Source organism: Asparagus officinalis, chromosome 2 (assembly GCF_001876935.1).
Source record: "Asparagus officinalis chromosome 2, Aspof.V1, whole genome shotgun sequence".
NCBI classification, from domain to species: Eukaryota; Viridiplantae; Streptophyta; class Magnoliopsida; order Asparagales; family Asparagaceae; genus Asparagus; species Asparagus officinalis.
In genome coordinates, this window is record NC_033795.1 from 76,382,552 (window position 1) to 76,388,799 (window position 6,248).

The following is a 6,248-nucleotide window of genomic DNA, read 5'->3' on the forward strand; positions in this document are numbered from 1 at the left end:
TCAGTTTTAGTGTTTGGGAATAACAATAATTTTGACTATTTTCTTTATAATTAGAAGGGTTAACTCTTAATCCTTCTAAATAGGAGTATTAGTAAACCCCTCATTTTGAGAGGTTAACTCCTTTTAATCCCTCTAGAGGGGTTAGCTTAACCCTTCTATATTTTTTATATTTGGCAAATTATAGAGGGTTAACTCACTTTAACCCTTATATAATTTTTTAGTGTTTGGCGGGTTAAGAAGGGGTTAAGTCTCCTTAACCCCTCACTTAACCTTTTGCCAAACGGTACCGTAGGGTTTTGAGTCAAGATCCTTACAGTTTAGATTCATTGGCTGATCTATATTAGCTAAAGTGATCAAAAAACAAAAAAAGTAAAAAAAATCAAAGTTTTGGAAAGGATCTTATCTATGCACCAAAGGCACCAAATGAATAGTCTAAAGCAATAAGCTGGTTATATGTAAAGCATTTGAGGTTTACTAGAAATTGATTTGTAAAAGGGTTTAGCTTTCTAGATTAAGACCAAGAGTAGTGATACCACAAAACTTATACTACTTCTGTACTCCCACAAACAAAAAAAGTAGAATTTATGATGACTCACAATTTTCTTTGATAGTTCCGGTATATATCTCCTGTAAGAAATGCAGGAAATAAACTTGGAAAGGCATACTCTAGCATGTATGTACACCAAATAGACCTTGAGCAACGTATACATTGAACAAGAAATGCACATAGATACTTCCATGCTAATGTCACGAGCATAAAAAACATGCAAGCAAGTTGATCATGGCAAGTTACAGAAGCTCACACACAATTTCAAACTGAAAGAATCTATCAGAGGCCGAAGAAATTAGACACTAGTAGAAAATGAAATATCGCAGACGGAATATCCCAGACGGAAAATTTTCCGTCTGGGATATTCTATACTAGACGGAATTAAACCGTCGATAAATTTCCGTCTATAATAAACTATTCTAGACGGAAATTTCCGTCTAGAAAAGTATTGTAGACGGAAATATTTTTTAAATTTTTTTTGAATTTTTCCGATTATCCTAGACGGAAATTTCCGTCTAGGATACTATCCTAGACGGAAATTTCCGTCTAGGATAATCGGTTCAATTTAAAAAGTGGAAAACCCCAGACCTGGACACCAAATGCCCAAATTCTCATTTCAAAGACGAAACCCCAAATCCTTCGAGTCCCGTCCACGCCGCCTTCGTCGCCCGACCTCGCCGTCTTGGTCGCATCGGTCGTCGCATCCCTTCGTCGCCCGACCTCGCCGTGAGTTCCTAGCCCTTGGTCGCATCGGTCGTCGCCCGACCTCGTCGTGAGTTCCTAGACCTTGGGTTTTTCTTTAATTTCTTTCGAAAGAACTTATGATGTTTCGAACTTTCAAACGGAGACTCCTGTGTACTTTATTCCTTTTCCTATGACTCAAATCTTCAGATTTTGGTATAAATTAGTAAATTGTCTTTTGGTTCAACCTTGTTTTCAATTAAAACATCCTCATCCCCCCTCAAAATTCGACTAGTAAAATTGGAAATCCTATATCACTTAAGACTCCTTTCAAAAATTTGTTCATTGTGCGGCAATTTTAGGGTTATGTTCATCCCAGTCAATGAAAAAAAAAAATTCAACAGTGAACAAATTCTCATCCAAAATTTTGTTTTTCTCTATTCGGCCACAGTAAGAAAAATTAGCGCATCCACGATGTTGTTGATCCATACTTTCACTAGTTACAAGGAGTTATTTACAGGGAGTACTTTTAATCTGGATGATATTTTCAAACTATATCTCAAGCGTAACAATCAAAAGCGTAGTACAATTATATTATTACTATGCTCATCTACCGTGCACAGTAGCTTTGCAGTGAATAGATGTTTGGAAATTTGAGAAGAAAGGCTGATAAAAGAGTAACAAGACACTGTAAATGTAACTCATCATGATGGATGTATTAAAGATCCATTCTTGACAGTTAAGCCATGGGTTGCATATGATTTTGATGTTTATAAGTAGCCATGGGTGTATATCATTGGCAACTTCTATTTCTGTTATCTTGTTTAGCTAGTTAAGCCCACAAGGCTCTCATGTTTATCATACAGTTTGTGATTTGAATTGTACAAATATGATTATATAGGCTTGTGATTTGAAAATGTGAGTTTGGAAGAAAAGGTTTTAAAAAAATAGAGTGATATATAACGCAATATTATATAATAATGTGTTATATATCCAATTTAGGTAAAAAATATAACGTTAACCCTAGACTCCCGTCCAATAATTACAGCCAATTCTTTGAGGTTATAATATTAGATGAACGAGTCAAATTTGGGTAAGAGGTAAATTTTCCTACTCGAAATTGATCGTTCACTTTATATTATAATAGAAATGGGAATGCAGCACATGATATCCAAAAAAAAGACATCAAAGATTTTCCTAATTGGTTCAGAACCGATGTAAGTAGCGTAGAAGTAGTATTGTATTTTTTATTTTTAAATTTTTAAGCAAACTCGGAGATTATTTTATTCAATTGATGCTTGAATTAGGTTGATAAAGACGTTCTTGCTGGTGCCGTAATCTCTGAAGATATTTTAGTTCACACACAATGTCCTTACTATGAAGTGAGACGATATAGTGAACACATCATTAATGGGTATAAGTTTAAAACAGTGGCGACCGATGATAAGAGGGTAACGCAAAATAGTGGGGTCATGGTCTGTTTTGCTCAAGAATGTTTTTCTAGCATAAGAGATCAAAACCCAGTTGAAGCTGACATCTTATATTATGGCCAGTTGGAAGATATTGTAGAGATAATTTACGGCTATGGTAAAAAAAATCAGCGTAATTATTGCATGTTTAAGGTTCGCTGGAGTCCTGCCAAACCGCGCAAGGATCATTATGGGTTTACACTAGTAAACCTCGACAAAGAGATATACCTAGATGAGAAGTTCATATTCGCAGAACAGGCGGACCAGTGCTTCTATGTGAAAGATCCAAGGGTTGCCGCCGATTGGGTCGTGCTATACAAGGAGCCAAGATCGGTTGTCCTCCCTAATAATAACGCCGATAGTGATGAGGACAATGAACCAATTGGTTCTTCTGATGATATTTGGCAGAATTTCTCTTACCCTCAGAATGTCATGCTTGATATGACAGATGCGGAGATTCAGGCTGACAACCCAATTTTAGACGGGGATAGAGAACCAGAGGCAGATGTGCAACTAGAATCAACTACTAGTAGACGAAAGCAGGCAACGTTAAATATAGCCCGAATGATACAAACAATACCTCGTTCAATACGAAAATAGCAAGTTGTAGAAGGTATATTATGTATGTTATTTAAATGTTTAATTGCAGTAAATGTTTATCTTGTGAATTATTAGGCAAATATTTCATATTGAACTCTGCTAATTCCATGTTACAGATGAAGAACTCGAGGTTATTCGATCGATCGCGTGATCGGTCACGATCTACGAGCCTAGGCTCAGAACAGCTTCAGGAGGCCCTAGGCTCAGGACAGCTTCAGGAGGCACACATTTCATCACATACAGATATAGGTTTGAATTTCAATTATCTTTTACAACTCAAAGTAGATATATGAAACATCATTTAGGCTAAGTTGTTTTTATGTGAGTAGATGATGCGGAATTATCGGGTCGTCTACGGGACACAACTCTAGCATTCTCGCCTCATATAGGTATTAATCATATATGTGTTTGTAATATTTATCCAATCATATTTAAAGTCCAGCTTTTGTATTTAAAATCTATTGTATGTTAGCAATATTAATTTTTATTTACATAGATAATTTGGCAGGCATTGATTTTTCTTCACCCGGAGCCACTGATTCACATGCAGAGTCCTCCCACACTGAAGGTAATGGTGTCGCAATATATTTATTTTTGCTTTGCATCTCAATATAATGATCCTTCAATTTTCTCGTATTGATTATCTTCTTTAATCATTGTAGAGGGTTCTTGGACACCATCGTCTTCGCATGATACGCAGGGGGCCGAGTTGCGTTTGTGGACCCCTGACATCCCCCATCTACCATTGCCTCTAGAGTCGATCATATCAAAGACTAATGCTTTGAAGTATCATCCACTTGCACTCAAAAGGCTAGATGAACTAAAGCTTATGATGACCGTTAGAAAGAAACTTGCAACTGAAGCAAGGGATAGAGAAGTGGCGAGTGGTACGTTAAATAATTTTGTCCCATTGTTTTCGCCTTTTCATCACGTAACTTCTGTTGTCAATGTAGGGGCAAAGCGAGATGCAACTGGACCGGGAGGACGTGGTGGAAGCAAGCCTGATTCCAAACAGGCACCGAGAGGCTTTCGGGGAATTCTTCAGTGGGTTGATAACTTGCCGATCGGCCCGTGGTCAAAAAAATTTAATAACTACATCGGCGTTTTAGTACGGCGGGCTCAAGTCATAAACCCGTACTTCAAATTCAAGGAGCTTCCATGGTCCGCATACGAGGATATATGGAGAGAGTTGATGGTATTCATTCATTACTTCTTTAATTTTTTTTTGATATAGAATACGTTTACAAAATGCTTAGATATCTTATATTTTTACATGCAAAATTGTAGAAACACTATTGTCTTGAGGACTACCCTAGGGCGTGGCACTATGTTTTCAATATCAAAGTTGAGGCCGTGCTCAAACAGTGGCGACATGAGCTGAAGATATCAACATATGATAAATATACCCAAGACTGGCAGAGAATTCTAAATCTCGATGAGAGGGTGGATCTCGATCATTTCACGGCTCTTCTTTTTTATTGGGATACCGAGTCCGCACAGGTATGAGTACATTATCAGGATTTTTACATGAGCATATTGTAAATACAATTTATTTTTAACACGCGTAATTTTTGTAGGATAAATCTAAGAAGGGCTCGACGAACCGACATAGCAAGCGCAAGCTTGACCACCACTTGGGATCGATTTCCTTTGCCAACCTTGAGTATAGATATTGTCGAGACACGGTATAATATTTAAAGTTGATGTATTCACATGCTAACACCTTCAATTTGGCCAAACTCTTCGACATTTCCTATTATATTTTGTAGGGGAAGCCGATAATGCCGATCAATTTGAAGGCAAAGTTAGCTTACGGCACATTTCACTCAACATATAAAGATGAAGAGAAGATTAAAGAAAACATGGTGTTGGTGGTAATTATTTTTCAACAAATATAAATTAATAACTATTACGTTGTTGTACATTTCATTAATTAGGAGTTCTAACTTTTGTAACTTGAAATCATTATTTGCCAATTCAATATATATCTATTTTCTGTATGTGATTTAGGAGAATATTGATGCCGCGTCGAAGGATGCAGCACTACGTGCTACCCAAGAAGCTGCTGATGACCCTCATGTTTTGTCAAGAGAGGAAAGTAATGCCATTGCAATGAATGTGATGGGGTATAATAATTGATGGGGTTGGAGCTCAGCGGGGTACCTCCAGAAAATCCTCCACGGCATCCTCGACAACCTCGACTGCGACTACATCATCAAACAGAACTCACACCACTTCTACAATTATGCGCGTCAACCGTTATCTGCGCGGTAAGATCGACCCTACATTACTCATGCAGAAAATATAACGGCTATGTGTTCAGATTTGCCTCCATCCCCTACTAGCGACGATGTTTTTAGACACATCGTTTTATGCTTGTCCGGGAAGATTTCAGCTGAATTATTTGGAGAAGTTTTGCACCAAATAGATTTAGACGCTGGCGCACAGGTAAATTAATAATATGTCTTATATTGTTAAATTTAGTTCTCTAAATGTAAATCTATTAATTTTCAGGCTGGACTTGCTGGCAGAAGCAGTAGTGGCGTGCAGAGGAGGGAACTTGACGATGATGATGACTCTTGATTTTATGAGGTAAGTTAGTTAATTGTATGTGTGTATGTGTATGTAGAGACAAGTTTAATAATCATCCACGAGAACTTTAATATGCTTGGTTCTTTATATTGGTACTAGTAGTGAACCCAACTTGGTGAGTTTTTAGGCAAGATCGGTATTCTTGTAATTATATGTATGTTGGTCATATATATACGTGATGTAAGTTTTTCATGTAATTAGCTAGCTAGCTAGCTAGCTGCTAATGGTGAAGTGCAAGATCTTTTTCTAATCAATATTGCTGCTAAATATTGTTGGCTACAAGCTATATATTTGCTTAGTTGTATAAAATCTTATTCATGTTATATATGGTCATCAATAAGCAAGAACCTAGTGTG

The 6,248-nt window shown here is 37.1% G+C and overlaps 1 protein-coding gene across 1 annotated transcript in view; it reads right to left on the reverse strand.

The window, feature by feature from the left end:
* The window catches only part of LOC109831668 (3-oxoacyl-[acyl-carrier-protein] reductase 4-like), a 23,080-nt gene continuing 17,521 nt past the window's right edge, over positions 690–6,248 (reverse strand). The window contains exon 12 of the mRNA XM_020399043.1: positions 690–850. The gene's annotated coding sequence lies outside the window, so the exon portion shown is untranslated. The remainder of the gene's footprint in view (positions 851–6,248) is intronic.